General features: G+C 47.1%; 1 protein-coding gene across 1 annotated transcript in view; it reads right to left on the bottom strand.

Annotated features, from left to right (window-relative positions):
- MOB3B (MOB kinase activator 3B) overlaps positions 1 to 23,837 on the bottom strand; it is a 511,186-nt gene that overhangs the window by 228,512 nt on the left and 258,837 nt on the right. The window lies entirely within an intron of this gene.

The raw sequence follows: 23,837 nt of genomic DNA, 5'->3' as shown, positions 1-23,837 counted from the left end.
GCCTTAATCTTCTGATGAGCGCCGGGCAACGCATGGGGCTCCCCACAGGGACTAGGAGCAAGGGGACCGAGCTGTTATGTAAGGGGCAGCTCAGACGTGGCGCCTGTCAGCCCACCCGGGTGCCGACCCAGACAGTCCCAGGGACATGTATGGCCCGAAAGCATGGTAGTGGCTATCAGGGCCCATCAAGAACAGCCTGGCTAGGACCGCGTTTGCGAGGGTGTGCCCAACTGGGCTGCCCGACCGTGCCCCCATAGGCCTGCCTTGTGGCCAGTGAGGCGGGACTGTCATTGGAAAACTCCTCCCAGGTTGTGTATGTCAGGAGCAGCCCGGGAGGTAATGCAGAGATCACAGTGGATGCCTGCTCCACTCCGGAGGGTGGAGCGGTGCAGAGGTAAGCTGGGTGGGCTGAGCAGGTGGTGGGGAAGTCCCGGGTCACTCCATTGAGCAGCCCAGGGTGAAGAAAGCCCCGGGCTGTCTAGCAGAGCAACCCGGTTGAAGACGGATCCATCCTTGCATTGCTACAACGCATTGCTGAGGGGGCGGGCAAGGCAGAGGTTGGGGCATGAGCGTGGCAGTGTCCCCATAGCAACAGGGATGCTGCCAAAATAGAAAATGGCACCCAGGCTGTGCAGTGACTTTGGGTGGGCCCCCCAGGCAACGGGGCCCACCCATGGACTTTAAAAGATGCAGTGGGTCGCAGCGGTGATGTCCCAGCCAATGGAGCACACCCTTAAATAATATATATATATACTATGGGTTGCGGTGGTGAGTGTGGGCGGTCCGTAGGTGCAAAGGGGCCACCCAGGACAATATAAAGGATGAGGGTTGTGCAGTGGCCCCACATGGTGGACGCGGCCACCCTGGAAGAAGAGGAGGGGGCCAGGCCTCACCAGTCATCTGTGGGGCAGGGCCCAGATCATCAGCCAGTGTCATCAGGAGCAGTCCTGCACATTGGACAGACCTGAAGTTAAGTGCCAAGGACGGGAATGCTCATCCTTTTTGCATAGACTTGGATAATAGCCTGGCACTGAAGGGGTTAAAGGGGTGGCTGTCTGAAGCAGTCACCCCATTCTGACATTGGGTTTTTGTGTTTGTGTAGTATGTCCTATATATATATATGTATGTTATGTGTATAATTATGTTAAGTAAGGCACATGTTAAGTAGGGGCAGTTAGGGTGTTGAGAATGTTAAGTAGGGTACTTGTTAAGTAGGAATAGATAAGATTTTATATAGATGACCATTAGTTTAATTAGGGGGCAGAGGGGAGGCATCCTTGCATGAGGTGGTGGGATAGGTTGGCAGTCTGCCCAAGGACGCCCTTCAAAACAGGACCACTCACAGAGGCCATCATCTGGCCTCACTCTCCATGTGGTTGGTATCTAAGGTTAGGAAGGGGATTGGTTGCGGCAAGCTCATCCTCAGGTCTCTACAAGGAAGGGTTAGCTGATGTAGCTGGTCCCCGCTTAGGTGGAGCCCATGCCAGGGGATTTGTATGGTATAAGTGTAGTAGATAAGGGGTAAGGTATGTTCAACAAAGAGGGGTCCCCGTGGGGATCCCTATAAAAGTTCACTCTGGTGTCTGTGTCTGTTAGTCAAAGAACTCAGGGTGTAGCCTGTTTTCAGCAATTTTATTTAGCAGGTGCAGCGCCCCTCCCTGTCCAGCAGGCTGGGGGTGGTATTCATGGGAACTGTCTCTGCTCCGGGAAGAGAAGAGTACACCCTTGCACGGACCAGGGCAGGGAAACCAGCAGCTACCCCTGGGATCTGCTGATGCTGGACCAGCCTACTATGGTCGTGATCCTCTGAAGGGTAAATAACAGCAATCTCCTTCTGACATGTAACAATATTCTCCGTTTTGGTTGTATGTTGAAGAGGATGCAGCCACCCATAATGTCCTGGAGTCCATGTTTCCAAATTACCACACGTAATCACCAAGCCATTGAAGCTTGGGAAATACTCCTTACTGTCTGAACAGGATTCATTTACTATCCCCAAATGTGAATGAGATCATTTTCACTACCTGTTTGGGGAGGAGAGACAGCATGGGATATGCCTCTCGGAGACACACTATGTGGGGATCAAAAACGCTTCAACCGTGGACACTATCGCAGATGCCCATGGCCTTCGTTCACACTAAGACCGGGGACGTGGCCATACTCATTCACAGGGACTTCCCCATAGTGGCTGTGGGCTTGCCGTGGATAAAGGAGGTACAGGTCATGCTTAAGGGACCATCCATGAGAGGCCCCTAATTATATCTATGGTTTATGGCTCTTACCCCAAACAGGAGAATTCCTAATACACTTTCTATGGATCCAGGCAGAATTGATTCCTCGGGGGATTTTATCCAGCTATGGAATGCTAAAAAGGTGAGACAAGGCCTTGTAGGGTGTAGCAGCATATCAGCTTCTGTGGCTTTAAAGGGAACATTCAGAGCTAAGAGACGGAGAGATAGATGGATGGAGCTACTTACACCCAGGTGATAGGGAGTTCCCATTCTTGTCACATGTTGACATACTAGAATCGATTATGTCTTCATAAGCAAGTCACTCCTCACGGGAGTGAAGAGAGGCACATCCGGATAAGGGACTAGGCTCCCATTACCCTCCAAATTAGCCACTGTGGGAAGGAGCTGACACAATGGCGATTCCTCTCCCCGTTTCTTAATGATCAAATATACAGGAGGACCTATGCCAAGCAAAAGACTATTACTTAACACTAAATTGTGTCGGATGCCCCAGGTGAGTTGCACTGCCACACATTCAAGGCAGTCACAACTGTAAACATTCGGCCTTTCTCATCCAAAATATACATAAACAGGCAGTTTGTCAGAGAAATAAATTGTCCTGGAACTAAACTAGGATGAACAGACTCACAGTGAAAGCCCCTCAAGGTGATTACTTTGAATAGTTAAAAATAGTTGAAACCAAATTAACATGATTGCGTCAAATAAGTCAGAGATGGCTTTGCAGAGGACGACACGGTTCACCTGTGAGAAGGGGTGCACTACTGACAGGTCTTTAGCACGCAGACTCAAGTCCCATAGCAACCAGAGGTATAGAGGATGAACAAGCCACCAAGGTTTCATGTGTTAAAATGGCGGCAAAAATGGCCGTGGACGCAAAATATTGAGAGAATTTCAATCCAATGAAAGATAATATGGGCGGGAGGCGAGGACGAGGCAGAGCATTATAGATATCTGAACGAGGTATCCTTACCCGGACTGAAGGAGGTACAGAAGATGTACCCGGGCTTCTCTAACAATGAAAGGGGTTTGCCCATGCGATTAGAGTCCTTAAAGGGAATAAAGCAGCTGGATATTATGGCTTCAGCAGCATGTGTTATACAGCTTTTAAAGCTATTCTGGGGTGCCCATTAACTAATCTCTCCAATTCCTTTCATGTAGCTGGCAAGGTTACACCCTTGATGTCAGATGTAGATCTCTCTCTGATCCCCAAAGCGGGCAAAGATCACACTTACTGCACCTCCTATTGCCCCAATGTGCTATTGAATTGGGAGTGCCCAGTTTTCCCATGGGCAATTTCACAACAGGCCAGTTTCATCTCCCTGTGGTCTGTCGTTATTGCCACAAACGCTTTTCCCAGATGTCTAACTGGGAGAAAGGAAGAGCAGCGTGCTAGGAGTGGGACTGGACTGTTGGGTGATGGGGTTTCTTTTGGGGGAGGGCACGGGGACAGCAAGGAGGGGTATGTGTTGGAGGGTTTCAAGTGGGGGAAGGGGTGGGGGTCTAGCGCAATATCAAGGATTGCAGGGGTGTCCCCGCAATAAGAGGAGGGAAGGGAGGAGAGTGTGGGGGATGGGCCAATGGACGGGGGCTGCAGGATGTCCCCCACCCAAATCAGGAGAAGAGCAGGCGATACAAATAATTGCCCGCTGCACCAAAACCGGACACGGGAAATAGTCTCTGCAAAAGTGCCGTTTCCATCTAGCCAATTCATTTAAACACTGAACTATTCACAAAGGCACTAGTTTCCAGAATTGATGACGGATGGTGCATCTGGAGCAATTAGGATTTCTTTGTGGGTTGCCAAACCCATAATAACCTGAAAGAAGTGCTACAGCGGATCATGACGAAGCGAACATATTAGACTTGAACGCCAAAAAGGTGTTCAACTGGGCTAGTTGGTCCTTCATGGCAAAACCCATGGGCAAAATGGGTTTTGGGAAAGGTTACATGAATTGCATTCTAGATGGTAAATATTTGCTCTCAACGAAGATCAGTCTTAGCGGCTATTTATCAGATAAAGCCTACCTCTACAGGGCAACATGGCAGGCCCGCCCCATCCCCACTACTCTTCGCTCTCACCCTTGCATTTGTTGTGGAGACAAAGACGTGCCATCGAAGCATAAGCTGCCTATTTCTAGAAAGGTATGAGCATAAATACCATTGTTTGCAATAACATTTTGATTACCCTGGGGTATCCTTTAAATCCGATGTAGGACCTGTTGGAAGAACATGGTGGGCTATGATTTAGTCTTGGGAGGATAGCTCAGGGGCAACGTGCTCGCCCTGGAAGCAAGACGACATGGCGCAACACAGGTTTGATTCCCCGGGCCCGCGGTTAGAAACCTCTGGGTCTCAAGCGCGTTATAAATAACCTATCATATCATATCATATGGTAGGCACTCGGGGCTCAATATTTCACAAGAAACATGATCTAATCAGAGCTGCTTAATCTCTCCCTGATCCCAGATAAAAAGCATGTCCCCTGGAAAACATGCCCCACTAAAAGGGGCCACTGAAAGTATTATTTACTAAGGGATTTGGGGAACGGCAGTACACAGTCTTGGGAATTCGTCTGCACGCGCAGGCCAGGGGTGTTGGTAGTCTGGAAAAGACCTGGGGCTATGCTAATGTGGGAACTGTTGGGACTGGGGGCTAGCTAGCCTTTTGGTTGTAGCTCCTGAGATTCTATCCGGGGTTACAACCAAAAGACCGGGGGCTATAGCCCCCTTAGCCCCCCCTAGCAACGCCTCTGCGCGCAGCTAATGCACATCGCTGCAGACTTGCACAGTATCTTCATCTCTTGGTTTGTTAGGGTGGCAGCAGTGAGCATGAATATTCTGCCCCTACCAATAGCTCCCTCTCAAGGTACTCTCGAGATATACTTGTTAAAGAAAGAAATGGAGGGTGAAAGCCGGTCAGTTGAGCAAGGCGTGTAATGAGGGAGGGCTAGGCCTGCGTACTGGCATGCGTGTCAGCAGACATCTTTTTTTGAGTGGGCAAAAGGGAGTCCATTAAATACTGGGTGCATGTGAAGCAGGACATCGCAAAAAGGCCCCTATGGGACAGTCCCTGGCTGGGGAAAAGAAGTTGTGCTAAATGCCCTCTGTATTAACTTCCAATAGACTAGCTTTAGACACATGGGGACAAAGTGGCAGCAAAGGAAGGCACGCGCTGCTCTCCCCGCACCTCTCACACCGATAACATTGTAACCTCACGCCCCCCTGCAGAAGGTCAGGGCCCCTTTGATGCATGGAGGATAGGGGACTGTAGGTCACTGAATGCAAATTCGATTTGAAGTAGCAGGGCTCGAAATTAGGACTGGATAAGGAGGCGTTTAAAGCAGCTCCTGGATATCCAGCCTTAGCCAGGGACCAGGAGCTACCACCGGGGAACGAGAAGCTAGTACATAGCGTTCCAGAAAAATAAGATGCAAACATACCATATTTTCCCTTATTTAGGACCCCTGATCCTTTAAATGGTGTATGGAAGCATCCTAATGTTTATTTTTAAGCACAGAGTTAAATTCACATAGGTGTGTTTGTTCGGCATCCGTTGGCCTGGGCAGCCAAAAGTAGCTCCTGGTAGCTATTGCTGTCAAGCTATTAAACAGGCGCTTCTAAGCTAAAAGCAGGAGCTAAATAGCCCCCAGCTCCCCTCAATTTCGAACCATGAAATAGAATCATTTGAGAGGAGACATTACCCGCAGATGAGGCACTGGGTTATTCATGGCTTGTTTAAGAAGGGCACTTTGTCTGCCATTACTTAAGACTCTGGGCGTGTTTTTATTGAGGAGTGGGGAGTGGGGAAACGCTCGTGTAACAGCTGCGAGGGGAGGATTACCTGCCTGTGGCTCTGCTGATGGATCGGGTTAGATCTGGTTCAGGGAGGGAGGGTGGTTCTTTAAGGATTCAACCTTCTTTATTATTGTCGTCACTCACAAACATATGTTATGCAAACCAATACACGTCAGAAGCGCCCGCTCCGAGAGAGTCGTTATTTTAGCGCAGTTAAGATGAGGAAAGTATGCCACGGTGGGTAAGTGTGATATTATATCACCCTTTCCTCTACTCCTAGAGCACGCGCATGATTTTGCGCCTCATTCACCTAGGGTCCTGAACCTTGAGGCATCTATACTTCCCGATCCGCCAAACATATTCCGCTCTAAATGCTTGCCTCAACAATGTCATCCTCTCCTCTAGCAATGTGGCACACCTGAACATCACGGTCCAGTGCAAGTGCAACAGTATGGATATTCTCAAGAGCATGCGCCCTCTCCCTCCTTGGCTGGTTGCCTATTTATTAACTTAGTAACTACTTTGTTTACCACAATATTGTTTTATTAACTCACATGTGCCTTCACAATATCAGAGTACTGTTGGGGAAAGGAATTCCAACAATACAATTCTATGGCCCTTCTTCATCCAAATCTACAGACACTTTTCTACATCCCACAGGCAGGCCCATTGTGCATGAACCTTCATGCCACAGCTGCATTGTAATACATACTGGACCCTTCCAATTTCATGCCTCCAGTGGGCAACACTGTTGAACTGCTCCAGAAAGTATTTTCATAGCTACAATTATTCATTATTGGTCTAGATGTCATAACCCTCGGAGGCGGGCTGCCAGAAGCGCAGGTAATTCCTTCCTCCTCAGCAAAACTCACACAAGCACACATATTTTGCATTCACTAGCTCCTGCATGCTAACGCTTTTTGCTTTTTCAACTGGGAGCTGCTGCTTTTCTTAGGTCTACTTGAGTCACCCCTCCCAAAAGAATGTGAACTCTCTCAAACAGCCAGCTGCTCATGGACATAGCAGATCCTGGAACTCGGCCCTTCTGTTTCAGTAGCTGCTTATGAGTTTGGCTGTACTTTCGCCGGCAATACCACCACACTCAGGGCCCGATTCTCATCATGGCACAGTGAACGTGCTAAATAGCACGATTCACTGCGCCATTTCTTGACGCCCCTGGCACCACTGCTATTCTGAAGTGGTCCTGGTTGTCATCGCAAAGCACGACAGTGCTTTCGCGTAATCCGCCTGTTTCTAATGGAAACAGGCGGATTGCAGAATCTCGGCAGCATTTTCGTTAAATATTGAAGGAATACAGGCGCGGTCCGTCGCTGGGCTGACGCGGGCTACGAGTTGCTGCGTGATGTGTTTGACCACAGTATATATGTTGAATGGCCCGATCTCCTATTGCCCTTGAGGAGCGGCCAGAGTGTATGGCTCCAATATACATCCCTCCGCAAGACCCTCAAGCGTAATTACCAAATGTTCCCCGCGTTGCCACCGGACGACCCTGCCATCGAGGAGCTCACCCCCCCCCCCCGGGCCCACAGGTCTGGATATGTTACAATCCAGACCTGTCCCAGACTTTGCTAAACTGAAGCGTGCGTGGGAGGTAGACCTTGGTGTTGAAATGTCGGATGAGCGCTAGGCACACCTATGCGAGCGCACACATCGAGTGTCCTTCAACTCCCGGTTTAAACTTATTCAGTTCAAAGTATTACATAGGTTTCATTACACCCCGATTAGATTACATCGCATGTCCAGTGATCACCCTTCTAGCTGCCCTAGATGCGGCCAGGATGATGCCGACTACATTCACATGATTTGGTCCTGCCCCCGCCTCTCACAGTTTTGGGAGGCAGTTTGCTCGACCACCCCATTGTTCCTTCCCCGGTGTTATGCCTCTTTCATGACCTCCCAGGCCTCTCCCGGAACTCCAAAAAACTAGCTGGTCTCTGCTTGCTTCTCGCGGTGCGATCCATCCTGCTCTGCTGGCTTCGCCCCTCACCTCCCACACACGCCCAATGGCTAAGAGCGGTCACGTGGGCCTCGGACTCTGAGGAAGCCTCGTCTCATATGCAACCCACCCATTCCAGGCCTAGGAACATCTGGCTCAGGTTCCGCTCTTATATGTCCGACCTCAACACGACACCGGTTGCCTCCCCACCACCCACTTCCCCCCACCAGCTCAGGTCCTCACCCCTATCATAGTCTTCTGTCACCCTCCCCATGCTGTAATTGTGCCTATTGATTGTGTTATTATGTGTAGTAACCTCTGTGTATCTACATTGTGTACATTGTATTCATATTGTATTTGCCTGTTGCTGTTCGCCTGTGTTTTGCTGCCACGCTGAACAATAAAAAGAAGTTTAAAAAAAATAAAATAATGAAGGAATCGTTATTTAACGAAAATGCTGCCGATGCACCAAAGTGAGCAGCTTCAACATTGCAGGATGTTGAAGCTGCTTACTTTGGTGTATAGTAAAGTGTTCCTATACACCTGTGCGGTGTACATGAACACTTTCATTTACACCAAAGCCAGCAGCTTCAACGTAGCAGAATGTAACGTTGAAGCTGCTCGCATTGGTTTAAATAAAAGTGTTCATATACACCCGTGTTTTGTATATGAACACTTTCATGTACACCAAAGCAAGCAGCTACAACGTTGAAGCTGCTTGCTTTGGTGTACATGAAAATGTCCATATACAACATGGGTGTATATGGACACTTCCATTTACACCAAACAAGGCTTCTTGTGGCACTCCTTCAGTTTAACGGCACCAAAAGGGTTCCGTATATGTGCGCTAGTTTATCACACATATTAAACTTGGAGTGCCACAAGAATATGCTTCCAAAAAGCCAGTTTACAAATGTGGCTGATGCTAGGTTGGTTTCCAACCCATCCTAGCAACTGCCACATGTATTGCGAAAGTGGCGCATTTCTTCCGACTTCGGAAGAATGCGCCACCTTCAGAATAGGTCATAAGTACCGAAAAGATCGTTAACCCTTTTAACGTCCTTTTCGGTACTTAACACCTTGATGAGAATCGGGCCCTCAGTTACCATTACCACATGCAGTAATTACCGCGTGCCAGAACAGGTCTCCGTGGTTCCAAGTCATGGAGAGCTTTCCGTTAGTCCTCATTTTGGAATCCCTTGGGACTCCATGGGGTCCAGTGATAATTACCACACCTCGTAATTACCACACGCAGTACTGTTTTTGTGTGGTAGTCATTAAGTCCACACAACAGCAGCCGGTAATAAGATTTTTGGGATAATAAACTCTGAGTTTGTCTGAGAGGTAAAACAACTGGTGATGTCATTTAAAAGGGTTCCATGTGTTAATATCCCCGCAAAAATATTGCCATACAAGAATATCGCCATATTTTTGTGGCAATATTAAGGCATGGAACCTGCGGGGGACACCCACACAACCCATGGATTATTTTAAAAGGAGCGTGGGGACACTCCTGTAACCAAAAAAACCCTATTATCCCTACTAAAAATATCGCCTATGGCCGTTCCCGACGACCATATATACAGCAATATTTTTGGTGGGGATAATATTACCCGATATCATTTAAAAGGTGATTTACTACTATCGCCAATCGTAATAAGGCCATTAGTTTCTTATGTACACAATTAAGGTTATAAACCTGTTGCCCCCTCTCAACCCAAGGAGCTACCAGCAGTGTTTGGCAGGAGTTTTGGGAAGGAGTGGTATATACAAATTATTCAACGTATCTCCAAACACTTATACTTTTCAGTCGTCTCCTATTCATTAACAACAGTGTACGTCGCACATTGTTTGAAAGGAACATTGCAGAAAACAGGTAATGCTTGTTGGGGAAAAAGTTATCAAGGCGAGAGTAGGAAAACCATTTTGTTTGGGGAGTCATATGTCATCATTGAGGTAAAAACAAAGTGAGTTAGCTTTGTTTGGACCATTTAAGACCGTTTACATAATGTGCGATTGATCTATGGAATTTGAGGTTAGTAACTCTAGTTTCAATTTAAGACCCTTGTTGGATATACCCTTAAATCCTAATATCATAGTTGTATTTGTTATTGATTTTGCGCCTGGGAGTTGCCATGTGATTCATGCACTGCCATGTTTCTGCTCCTTGGTGCCCCAGTGTAATTCGTGCCCACGTGTGCCTTTTCACCTCTGGGTCCCAAAATGGCGTTTACCCTATTGCGATTTGGCTCTGGATGTCCCATTCGTGGTTCGTGACCAAAGTCATTGGCCCTCATTACAACCTTGGCGGAGGACCATGGTGCTATTAGCACCATGGTCCATGCCGTTAAGGTTAGGATTCCGCCATGGTGGATGGCGGAATTACCGCCCCATTCCAAGGTGAGTGGGACGGTAATTCCCCATTCACCATTTGCCCTTCCCCATTCCCATTTTTGCTCCCATAGGGCATAATGGGAATGGGGAAGGTGCTAATTACGGTGCCGTAATTAGCTCCAAAGTCCCTTTGCGGGTTGGATTTTTAACGCCTGCTAAAAGCAGCCGTTAAACACCAACCCGCAAAGGGACACTTGTAATCAGGCGTTAAGGGTTAACGGCGCCGACCGCGCCGTTAAACCCTTAACACCTGAGTTGTAATGAGGGCCATTTAGTCTCTGGGGTTGCCTCATTTAATCTGCACCCCAAACCTGGGTTTTTTTCTGCACAGGAATGTCGCAAGGGAATGTGGGCCTCACTGAGATTTCGCTCCCAGGTCTTCCATTGCTACTTGTATCCAAATGCGATTGTGCTCTTCTGTGCCTATTCTAATTTAACCACAGCAAAATCTAACATCAGCACCAGGGCTTTTTCCTCACTCCCATCGTTGGAGGAGCACCCCCATCCCCGGCCAACAGATTTGACTGTTGGCTGATCCTGGTGCCATGGCCCAGTGGGGGCTACTGTGCTTACTGTCCCATGCACCGTGGAGCAGGCTGGCTTTGAGCCTGGGTTCGGACCTACAACTGGTAGGGAAGGTCAGAGGCTCAGCCCCGTACCATCCTCCAATGATCAGAGGGAATGAGGCTAATGGAAGCAGAATTGTAGGGTGGAAAATGAAGACGGCTCTGACAATGGGACGGGGTGGCAGAGATGCGTCCGTTTGCCAGTGTGCAGCCCTAGACTGGGTCCCACTCGCACCAGCACAACTGATCAGGTCGGCCCAGTGTATGGGGTTTGTTCTGTAACTGCAGGGCATTTCCGCATGCTTTCTTAGATGCTCCCTCCCTCTTGTACGGTCTCATGGTATTTCCTTTTGTTACGGCTGTATGCATTTCATTGCCTTTTGCTTTTCCTGGGATACTTTTAGTTTGGTGTAATGGTCACCAAGTTTTCAGATTACCTAAGAACTGTCAAGCCTGTTCTTTCTGCTGGGGGTAATGTTGAGGCATGAGGGTTCTGGGGAGGTTAGTTGGGCCTGAGGAGAGTATGTCTCAGGATAGCTATTAAGCGGGCTCGCGTCATTAAGTAACCTGAGAGTAAATGGAGCCGGTGCCCATTTCCACTTAATACTTACCTTTGCCCTCGTCTCCACTATTATCTGCCGCAGACCTTCTTTAATTGTTTTCATTGACACCATTTTTAGGGGCGAAGCAATAATAAAGAAAGTAAAAATGCAATTTTTTGATTTTACTGGCGTTAGTAATTATTCAGGTAATTATTTGCTATCTGCCCAGTCCGCAAGCCATCATAGGTTATAGAACTGAGGCATCTCTTCCCTGGCCTGGACCTCCCATGTATTCTTGGGAATTAAAACAAGCATCACTTGAAACAATGAGGAAAGACCTCTTTCGTTGTGTCAGGCTGTACATTTTCACTGGGTCATTTGGGCCATACCAACACCTGCCTAACCTTTAGACCCCACAAGCATTCGCCATTTTAGATGATCGATTCTTCCCTAGGCCCCACTCAGCCCTCGAGCTTGGCAGTGCTCGAATTAATGACCTGTGGTATAGGTAAAAGGTATACCAGTGCAAATAAGCACCCAAAACCTCATGCTCGAGCACATCTGAAGCACCTCCTGCATCCATTCAGTACATCGCGTGCTAATCTCCTGTTCTCCAAATAACACATTTCAGTCAAACCCATAATATTTACGATATACCCATTGTTCCTACATTATAAATCTATGGTCCCCCTAACAGGAAATGATATGCACTCATGCGATCACAAAACATTCCTCTCCCCCTGCATCCCTCCCTCCTTTTGTCTGTGGCACCTATTGTTAGGAAAGATTTCGTAATTGTAGGGAATTTTCCTTCCATGTGCAACCCCTAAACTTTTTGCTATTGTTTTTAACCTTGTTCTTGACTTTGCCAGAGAAGTACAGCCTTCTGCCGCACTTCTCTGGGCTTTCGCTCCTTTCTTACGGGGAAACTGACATGCCCTTAAGACAGTCAGTACCGGGGAACGTGGTTTCCCGTAGTTTCTTTTATCGTGTCGCAGCTTTAGTGCAACACGACACAAGAGGGCACTGTAAGCTAAGTTACAGCTCTCTTGGGTCTCTAGCCTTCTACAGGCCCTAGATACTCTTTTAGGATGGTATTTGATCGGTGCAAGTCATTCAGGGACTCGAATGGTGGCAGCGATCGTTTTGTTTATTTTGAGCTCCTTTTGGCGTTCTGAGCACGTTTTTGCACTGAACCCAAAATGGTGGCCTGGCTCCCAAAATGGCCAGGCCGCGAGGCTCCTTTGTCTTGTCCACTGACCGTCTTGCTCCCTTCACCTTCCCCAGGTCCGGCGACCCGGGGCCTTCCTTATTTGGGCATGTACTTTCCCGCGAAACGTGGTTGCTTTCGCGGGCTTCTACATGTCGTTTGTGTGCCTCCAGGGTGTGGGCTGGGATGTCTGGTCCCAATACACATCCTGGGTGCCAGAGAGTCTAGGGTGGTGTGAATGCCTGGGACCACCGTGGTCCGTGATTGGTCCACGTATGGTATGTGTTTTGATGAGCGGATCTCCCATTGGCTCCCCTCCGTTTTGGCGCGAAGGGAACCGTGGATAAGAGGGGGCTGGAAACACCACTACCATGTCGATCTCCTGAGTTCTCACGAACGAAGGAATACAGGAGCCAAGTATCCTGCAACTACGAGGCTGGACCGAGGAATCGCTGGTGACCCGCTGAAGGAATCCTCCTTTGCACTGCTGTCGTCCGGAGAGCCCCTGTCCTCCTTTGATCGAACCAGAAGGCCTGTACTGGTGCTTCGACCTTTGGAATAGCAGGAACAGCTATTCCCGGCATCTTCAACCATCTCCTGCCAAGTAAGCCTTCGGAAGCGTCTCTGGGCCATCCAGTTGACTGACCAGCTTACAAAGGAGTTTGGCTCTGCAACCGCCGCCAGGTTGTGTTGTATTGCGAGTCCTGGTCACTCTCCCACGCTTCGTACGCTTGGCGTCCCCAGGTCTGAAGGGAGGAGTGTTCATTTGGCTCGAATACACACGGCCGCTCCGTTGTCCTGTGCGGCAACAAAACTGTGCTGGTTTCGTCGATTGGGACGTCTTTTTGCTCTACGCGACTACAAAGCGTCTCCTGCTCTTCTGAACCTGCCAGCTGCTGAAACTATCGTGGAGAAGCCTGGGTCTGCTTGCTTCGGGGACCGGTGAGTAGTATATCTAGGATCTGGTCGCCCTCCTGCAGTATCCCATTGCTTTTCCCTGCTGTGTAAAAACAGCACCCTTTTGCCGCGCTCGCGCTCTGCTTCTGCCCACTGTGGAGGCTGCGCTTGAGTTGCGGAACCTGTTCTTCTTCTGCTGTGCACTAACGTGAACTGCCTGACTTCCTCCGAGGAGCTTCCCCTTGTGCCCGTCGGCACCGGCGTGGCAGGTACTTTGAGCACAAGGCTCCACTCTTCGCAGGGCTCGGACTTCCATCTAGTTAGGTGCCTATGAAGGCGAACTGAGTCGAAAGCATTATCGCACTGCCTGTTTTCCTTCCCTGGCAGGTGGACTACATATTTCGTGCTTTAAACGCTTGCGACTGTGTATTTGTATATATATTGTGTTGATATGGTATGTGTTGGTTTAATATTGTGATATTGTGATTTTCTCGCTACGGTCATTATTTTAAAGGCCTTAAAATAAATGTGTATCTATTTTTGATATAACAACTGTTTGGAGTAGTTTGTTAGCGCTCTTGCTTTGTGTGCTCATTGCGGGCTTTCAGTCACCCTCACCCCTCTTAAGACCTAGTCTTGACCGCCGCGATCGCTACCTTGATTGGTCTGGCTTGTCCAGAGGTTACCCTGTTCCAAGTAATTAGGTTGGCCTTCTGAACTTCTGCGCCACCAGGACAGAGTTCAGAAATCCGTCTTAACACCTATTATTCTCTTTCCCATTTTAGCCTCCAACCACTCCTTTGCGTTTCACTGTTTGGACAACCGTGATGGGGGCACAATTCACAAACATCCCGGCAAGCCTAGCTGCTCTGAAACTACCACAGTGTTGACCTGATGCAGGAAAAAGCTCCTTATAACAAACATAAGAGATGGCCCAACCGCTGCTGGGACAATGCTCAGATCAATTCAGTTGGCTGGCAGAAACCTGGCAGCAAGAGCTCTGTGTTACTAAATTTAGAGCACATTGGCCCTCATTACGAGTCCGGCGGTAGCCATGCCGGTTCGCCAGGCTGCCGCCGGACTCGTGGAGATTTACTGGCGCCGGACTTGGCAGAATTACCAGGACATTACAGCCCCAGTGGTAAATTAGTGCAAGGTATAAATTAGTTTTCAAAAATTGATTAGCAGAGTTTGCCAATTAAACATTTTTTGATTGGCAAACGGGCCCATTTCATTAGCAATTTTGTACTAATATTGTTAATGTCACCAGAAGTTATTTGTACCAAAGACATGAAATTAGCAACAATAGAGCGGTTTTGCGTACCACTGAAATAAGGCATTAGTGAGAGGATTTAGGCCTTGCAAATTCTTTCAACTTCAGCTAGACCTGCAAGTTGGGTAACTTAGTTTACATATTCAACCTAAGAGAAATTTATTCGACCCATAGCAACAGAGGACAACAAATTCAAAATGGGATTTCTGTAAAATGGTGCATGTCACTACAAACACGCTTTATGTTTGCCATACTGTTGCCACTCAGGCCTGCCATGCACAGTGAAACTTTTATTTGACATTTACTGCAAACAAAGTAAATGTTAAATAAAAGTTTCAAACATCTCTTGTAATTGCTACTTGCCCTTCATAAAATCTACTCAACTGTGCGAAAAGACTTTGCGAGCCATAGATGAGTGTCTGTAAAATGTTAAAGGTTAGCTGCATGAAAGGATACAAATAAATAGATATGATAAAAAAGGCTCTGAAAACAATTTTGCCAGCTGTCTCCTGCAGGTGGAAATATATAATACAATCAAAAAGCAAAGCAAGCACTAGAGGCTAACTACAGTGTTTGGTGTTGCAGTAGATCTGTAGATGTACAGACTGGATGGCACTATTGATCACTACTTTGCATAAGCATTTAGTTTGCTGTGTGTATTCATTATGTAAGAGGAAAGAAAGACTAAGCAGAGTGGATTGCATAGCAGGCAGAGAACTGTTTTTGTGGTCATCACACTTTCAGGGTACCTGGTATAAATCAACAGGGTGATGTTGTAAAATGTCAATGGTTTGGTCATGGGTTTAGCACCAGTTGCAAGATGTATGCAACCTGCAGGTTACATAACTAGGTTTGCCATGAAAAGCATTTGATCATGTACATTTTCAAAAGTTCACTAGTCAACATGATACATCTTACCCAGCAAAATGAAATATAATTGACACTATGACATTCAGATACGCTAACTTAAAGTTTACTGTAAAGCATGGAGATGATGCAGTGTTATACAGTATCAATACTGTAATTATGCATCATGTAACAACTTTCATTTGGGAATGAAATTGCATGACTGTCTTTTCAAAAAGATATAAAGTTGACATATACTGGTCTTTGCCAGACAGGATATAGAAAGCTTCATACAAGTATCATCCCGTTTACTTCTGGTTTGCAATAAAAAAAAAAAGAAATTCTTGCCTAGCACTCCTACACAAATGCCTTTGGCACTTGAGTGGAGGAGATGATTACTGGTGCACCGAGGGCAAGAGGAATGCAGGGCGAGCTGTGCATTCATTGAAGAGGGCAACTTAAATAGCTAACTTTGCTTCGCAAGTGTTCATTTGATTAGCAAACCTACAGAATTGTATAGTAAATTGCTATGCGACACTGCTTATTTTATGCCGTGAAGTGGTTGAATTAACATTATCTAGTGCCACAAAGGAGGCCCACAGGTTGACCTGGAGAGAATGTTGGCGTAGTGGGTGAGAAGGAGTACTGCAGGAATGAAGTTGTGAAAAGATGCAGCACAATCTTGTACGTTTCTCTGTCAGGCTAATAAGGAGAGGCATGATTCATCCACCTTATCAGAATATGGTGGTGCTGGCATTTTCTTTTTTAGAAAACTGTGCTGACAAGTTCTATCAGAGGGAAAAGCTTACAAGATGTAGATGGAAAGCTTGGTTTAGGAGTTTGGAAAAACAAAAGCCGTCAGTGAAATCCTTTACAATTTTTTACTTACTATTTTGTGAAGAAATAACTGGCAAGTCAGAAAAAAAAGGGTTGGTGACAGAATAAATCAATGAATCAGGAAGAATTATGGTGATTAAGACTAAAGAAATCAAAAGATTATCAAAGAAGTAAAGGACGGCGCATTAATTTAAGAGCATGTGAGGATGCAGCAATGTGTACGATTGGGGCCTACCAGGAGTTTCCAGCAGATAATTGAATAGCAGAGACATTACAAGTTATCAAGTGCTGGCAATACTAAAAGGGCTTACAGCAATGGACTGTGACAACAGGATTGGAAGTATTTTACACCAATGTAACTGGAGAAAACTATCAGGACTGTGGCATTCTGGAACGGTAGCTTGAGCGAGGGAGAATTACTGGCATCTGAACCAGTATATCTCCTTAGGGTGGGCCCGTATGGCCAAACTATCACTAGAAGATCGATTTTCTTCACAAACTGAAACTAGTGTTGCGTGGATAGGCTCTTGAACTCCTGGTGATGTCGGGGCAGTCACATAAGAGGGATTATGATTTGCTACTGCAAGACAAGAAAGAATGATGTTAGCAGGGATTTCTCATCACAAGTGAAGGACATATATAAGGGTGACATTATTAAAAAGTAAACATAAGGTAGAATATTAAAAAATATATGGTGGGTCACCATATATCTAGGACCCATGATCAGAAGAAACTACAACACTCTTCTCAGTTATTTGGGTGCAATATACAGGAATTTTATGTTACCCGGATGTACAACATGTCAGCCACCGAATCAGTTTGAATACTTATTCTTATGCATTTTAGGTTAAAGTACATCATTTGTCCAACATGTTAACTTTGGAATCCCATAATAATCCTGGAGTATACAGTTTATTAAACACATATTTTCAAATAGCCGATGACCCATCATTTTATATAAGGTTACTTTCACAACATCATATCCCACTTTGCTAATGTTTGTATAGAAGCAACCTTCAGCAGTGAGATTTCGATCTCCTTATACATAAGACAAAATGCATTGGGTTTCTTTTGCATTTAATACAGGTTTGCCCCATGAGTCTCTTCCATTTTTAAGCAAAATTCAATATAATATGCTGGCTGTACCAATGTAGGTCAGTATCCCCAAGTGTTAACACCCAGCATGTTCGCTGTTTCAATGACGTTGGTTACAGTGGTATACCACTGTAAGAAAACATGTCCATACTGGCTGCCCCTAAGCATGCCAGGAACCCCACATCAAAACATGCATGCTGTTCTTTGTGCATGAAGTCAGTAAAAATATTTTCCCTAATGTAAGAAAACAACATGACTATACTGGGTGTGCCAATATATTTATTGAACATTTGTATGACGCCTATACAGCAGAGGTTTTTCCAGGTGCCACAAGGCAAAGGAGGGGGGGCATAGGAGAAAACAACACTAACGGTCCTACTAGACCTTGTGACATTCGCATCGTGCAAGTGCAGTATCAAGAAGTGCAGGGGGAGGGGACAGGTTAGAGAAAGGGATGTGATAGGGGAAGGGAGAAGTACTGAATGGAGGGGGCCCAGGGAAGTGGGCAAGTGCTAAGGGGTGCCCAGGTGGGCTAGTGCCAGGGAAGCCTGGGGTAGAGTAATAGTGCGAATGGGGGGGGTGCACCAGCCTCGGAAGCCTAGTCATGAAAGGGAGCCCGAGGGCAATGCTGGTGGGAAAGGGTGAGAGGAGGAGACTGGAAGAAGGATGGCCTGACCCGGCAGACTCATAAGGGATACAGGCATCCAGTCGTAGCAGTAGAGGAGACTAGCAGGAGGAGGAGGAGGAAGAGGAGGAGGAAAAAAGGAAGGTCTTGAGGAGCTTCCACAACTTAAGGAGACCTGGCTCAAGATGGAGAGGGGCAGGGAGGTTGTTCCAGAAGAAGGCTCCTGTGGAAGAGAAAGATCTACCCCACACTCTCTGCTTGGAGAAACATCTGATCTGCAGAGAGTTGGAACTAGAGGACGAAGAAATCGGTCAGGGAGGTAGTTGGAGAGAGAGTTCAATGTAGCGAGGTCCCAGGCCCCAGAATGCCTTGTGGATGATGCAGGGGGTCTTGAATTTGATTCTTGCAGTCACCGGGAGACAGTGGAGAGATTATAGGGCTGGAGAGATGCGGTCCCTGGGATTGAGGCCAAGGATAAGTCTTGCAGTCCTATCTGGATTAGCTAGAGAGGGCAGAGTGAGGAGAGAGGCAGATTAAAGAAGAGGCTATTGCAATAATCAAGCCTTGAGGGAACCAGAGCTCTGGAGACATTGAGTTTCTGGGGGAAGGGAGAATACCTCTGAGGAGGTGAAGCTAATAGTCGGCGTTCTTGACAAGGTCAGTGATATGAGGTGAGAAGGAGAGAGGAGTCTAAAATGAGACCCACGTTTTTAGCCTCACATGGGGGTGAGAGGAGAGGGCCCAAGGAGGGCTGCCAGAGTGTGGGTGGGAAGGAGGGCGTAGGGGTCTCAATGAAAAGGATCTGTGTCTTACTGGCGTTAAGGCAGAGATCATTAGCACCACACCATGCATGAATAGCAGTCAGACAGTCGGGAATGAGAGAGGAGCAAGAGGAGGGAAGCTTAAAGGAAAGCTGTGTGTCGTCAGCATAACACTGGAAATGGGGAGAGAAGGTGAGATCAAGTGGGCAAGATAAATGTTGAAAAGTCACAGCGAGAGGACAGAGCCCTGAGGGACGCCACAGGTCGAAAGTGAGGTAGATGAGAGAAAGGTGCCCTATGTAGGAAAGTACTCTTTGCCTTGCCCATAATCACAGTAGTGATACTATAAAACATATGTTCATGCTGGTTGCACCAACATGGGCAGTATCGCCATATATGAACACCCATTTTAGCTTTGCCCGTAATGTCAATAAATGCTATGCAACTGCAAGTAAACGTCCATAATGACTGCATCACTGTAGGCCACTATCCCCAGGTAAGAATAAGAACACTCATCATGCTGGCTTTGCCTATTGTGCCAGAAGAAAATGCCACGCCTCTGTAAGAAAACATGCCATACTAACTGCACCAATGTAGGTCAGTATTCTCACGTAAGAAGACTCATCATTTTGAATTTGCCCATAATGCAAGTACAAATACAATGGGCCTCATTACGAGTCCGGCGGTAACCCTGCCGTTGATTCCGGTGGGTTGCCGCCAGACTCGTGACATTTTACAGGCACCTAGCTTGCCGGTGCCAACGGGACATTACAAGACCAGTCGGACCAGCAAGCTAAGTGCTGGTAAATGTTGTTCCTAACAGTGCCAGTGCTTCTGTGATTAGTTGGCTTCGAGTGACCGCTGAGCCCGGCAGGGTCAGACCTGTTTGGTGCAGTAGCCCCAGCAGGCAAACTTGTAATTTGCCGGTCCAGAAACAAGGGTGCCGGTAAGCTTACCCCTGTTTCCGGATAGGCAGGGTCATAATGAGGCCCAATGTCATTGTAAGAAAATATGTCTATAGGGCTACACAAATGTAGGCCTCTATTCCCCCTGTAATAATACCCATCATGTTGGCTTTTCCAAAATGCCGGTAAAAATGCTTTGCCACGGCACAAAACATATGCACACTGGCTGAAAAAGTATAGGGCAGTATCCCTAGTTACGAACATCCATCATGTTGGATTTACCCTCCAGCTCTCCTTCCCAGCCTGCATGCATGCATGCATACATACATACATACATACATACATACATGCATACAAGACAGCAACACTGCACTCTCATACTCTCATCTGCAGATGCACGCATTTTCTACAACATACTGTGGCGAATCATGGGATTCAGTCACTTTTCCCAAGGGGGGAGCCTTTCACGGCGAAGCTAGGGAGGTGAGCCCGTTACGTGATACCCTCCCTAGGGGTAGAGGCAAGCAGGACCTCACGGGGAGAGACTCCTCCCCCCCCCTTGGGTACAAGTACTCCCCTTTCAAAGAGGAACACCCTAAGTTACTCACCCACACCCCACCTCCAATAACTTCCATCCAAAGATATCATGAAGAACCAACGATTGTGTGTTACTGTGGTGCAGAAATATAAAATGTATGTGAGAAAGGAAAGGAGTACAATACGGTGAAGAAGAAGATTGTCTGAGTAATGCAGAGTACTCCGGCAACAGAAAGAAAGGACTTGGACGCTCCGCCCGGGAAGACCCAGCTAAGCATAATAAAAGGAGGAGGATAAGTCCTCTAAGATGAGGAAGCCCAGGAGATTCTAATCAGCTGTGTGTGGAATGCTGAATCAGACAGGAACGCACAGCTTGCAAACAAGGAAACAAGCTGACGAGTGAAGACAAGGCAGGGAAAGTGTGAAGACAGAAGAGCTGAGGGAAAGAAACCTCAGATGGCCTACTGAGTCATAAGTGGTGGCTGACCGATAGTCGGTGGACTGTTCAGTCCAAGAACAACACCGACACCACAGACCTGTTACCAACACGGAGCAGATGCAGAGAAAGAGAGTGAGAAGCCAAGAGGCAAGAAGCCAACCTGACGAACAGAAGGACGCATCCCGTCCTTATCTCAGGCCCGGTGACACTAACCCCAAGTCAGAGAGGCAACGGGGAAAGCAACACAGGTTCGAATCCCGGGCTCACGCTTAGAAACTGGTGCCCGCTATTTAGCTCATTATAAAAGAACAATTATGAAATAGTTGACAGGAATTATTTACGATTAAGTTACTAAAGTGATTGTGCTGAAAAGCAGATCACAGGAGAAGGGAGTCATCTCTTGTGCTTAAGTTGTTTTGATAGTGGTATGAACAGAATACTTTAGCTTTGGACAGAGGACAGTTCTTCCTTTTGGACTCACTGACGACTGACAAGCACTCTGGTTTGTTTGCATTAGGTAGGGAGGAGCCATAGCTTAGGGATAATTAGGAGTTTTCTTCTCTTTAATTTTGAATAAAAGTCTAGAAATTGAAGAAACCCGCCTCTGTCCTTCTTCTGACTCGCCACAATACACAATGCCCTCTCATTCACATGCACACACATTTACACATGCACTTACACATACACTACACCTTGCATGCATGCACGCACACACACACATATATACATTCACTCACAAAGATTTTAGTTTTTCTTTACCTGCCCGATGCCACAGCTCCAGCTTGGGGTATCCACCACCACTACACATGCTTCCTGTATGGCCCTGCGGCTCCCGAACACTCAGACCACTAACACCTGGTATGACCTGCCAAGGAAGCATTACTGCTTAATTTCATGCGTGGGTTAGACTGGAGTTTTGACCAGGGAGCCATTCCGTTTACTTCGTTGAATGTTGGAATGCCCTTAGTTTAGTGACAGTGGCACAATTAATAGTTTGTGGCTGGGGACTGAACGCAACTGTGGCCTGTTTATGGGACAAGTGAGTCTATGTAGCTCATCTACCACCAGCGGTCTACAGACAATGGACATGCAAGGAAATAAGCTCCCTTAACAGGAAGAATACTGGGGAAATGAATGGAGAAGAGCCTTGTTTATGACACCTTCATTAACTAGAGGCGTTTAAGCCCTTGAGTCAGCGTGGACACAAGGGTTGTAATAAGCTTACATGGCATCTGGCATAAGGCATGGAGGCTGGCAGAAGGTGGTTAACGCCAAGGTGCCTAGTGGGCGATCCACAAACATGCACCTTGGTGCTTGGGACAAGCAAGATGGAGCTCACTAGCTGCATTGCCAGGGGGAGGAGCCACTTCAGTGGCCTGCGCCCTCTTCAAGTTGCAACGTTGCACTGAATTTGCTCAGAAAGTGTGTTATTGTCTTGCAATATGATATCATGTGCCATTTATAACGCGCCTATACACAAGCGTTTAGAATAGTGAATGCATTACACCATTTTTGTCTATGAAAAAATTGCTAAAACTGCACAAGTTACAGTAAGGTATATATACGGTGCTATGCTAAGGCAGGGCCAGTGTGCAGTCACACGTAGTAAAGGATCTGCAGCAGGGAAACGAGCACTGGCAAAGCCAACAGTTTTGGCTTTTGTTGAGGCACGGGATAGGCATTTGCCAGGCACTTTCATAATAATATTTCCTGGCCATAAAATGGCAACAACTGGGGGAAAGTGTGATTACTGTGGCATACGATAGCATTCCATGGCAAATGCCTATCAAATACCTATACACAAGCCACAACTGTTGGCTTTGTCAATGCCTGGTTTGAACAGGAATTTACTGTAAGGAACAGATATAAATTAAGTGGCTGGAGCCACACTTGGTTGAGATATTTTCATTTCACCGGTAGCGTATTTTTACAATTTCATGTAAGTGATTAACTCTCCGAAGATTGCGTAGAAATAACACAGGTGGGCCAAAGATTGATGTTCTGCGCGACAGATTAAGCTCAAAGGGACCCCACAAGGATGCCCTTTGGGCGGGGAGGAGCAGGTAGTGGGTCGGAATGGGCATCGGGATTAGCATGGCCACGGGCAGTCAGTGGGTGGGTAAAGAACCAAATGACACCCACAGGCTCTGTGTCCCTCCTGGTGCCAGTTTCCTCCTATCTGAACTCCAATGCAGAGAGGAGGACGTCAACCACGAACCATACAACAGGGCCTTGCGGTGATCCCTGTCAAATCGTGCACGAAGGATAAGAAATGCTGAGCAATCACTTATCCAAGCCCGGCGGAAGGCCTGGGGCTGCACTTTTGTGCAGCTTCAAAAGGGCCACATTCTCCTGGGGGACTTGCTTCTCCCATCAGGCTCCTGTCTCCCGGACATCAATCCCCAAACACCTGATGCTAAGATTAGCGACTCCACGTCCGGTCCTTATGAACTGCACATTCTCTTTACATTGAGCACAATCATTCTTCTTGCTTTACCCGGTGGTGGAAATGGAAAAAATGTGGAGGGGCATCCCATGGGCCAGTGTGGGGGCGGAGTTTGGAGGAGTGGGCGGAGTTCATAGGGGGCAGAGCTGCTCGTTGAACTCCGATGAAAGCTAATGTTCAAAATAATAGTTTGAAAATTGTGACATTTGTTTTATTGCTTGAAAAGTACGCAACACATAGTAAGCGTACCTCGCTATGGTTTGTGTACTTTTCAAGCCATCCCAGCATAAACCGTCTGTGTCAAAATGTATTTTGACATCCCATACTACAAATACCAGAATTTAATTGGCGAAGGAAATGATCACTGAGCCCGCGAAGCTGGGGGCTCAGTTTTCATTGCGTTTTCCAAATGGATTCTGCTTTATGCTCAGTCACAGGGTCTTTGATCCTCGGCGAACTCG

The sequence above is a fragment of the Ambystoma mexicanum genome, chromosome 6q (assembly GCF_040938575.1).
Source record: "Ambystoma mexicanum isolate Mex_15411 chromosome 6q, UKY_AmexF1_1, whole genome shotgun sequence".
Taxonomy (NCBI): domain Eukaryota; kingdom Metazoa; phylum Chordata; class Amphibia; order Caudata; family Ambystomatidae; genus Ambystoma; species Ambystoma mexicanum.
This window is presented reverse-complemented; position numbering and strand designations above follow the sequence as displayed.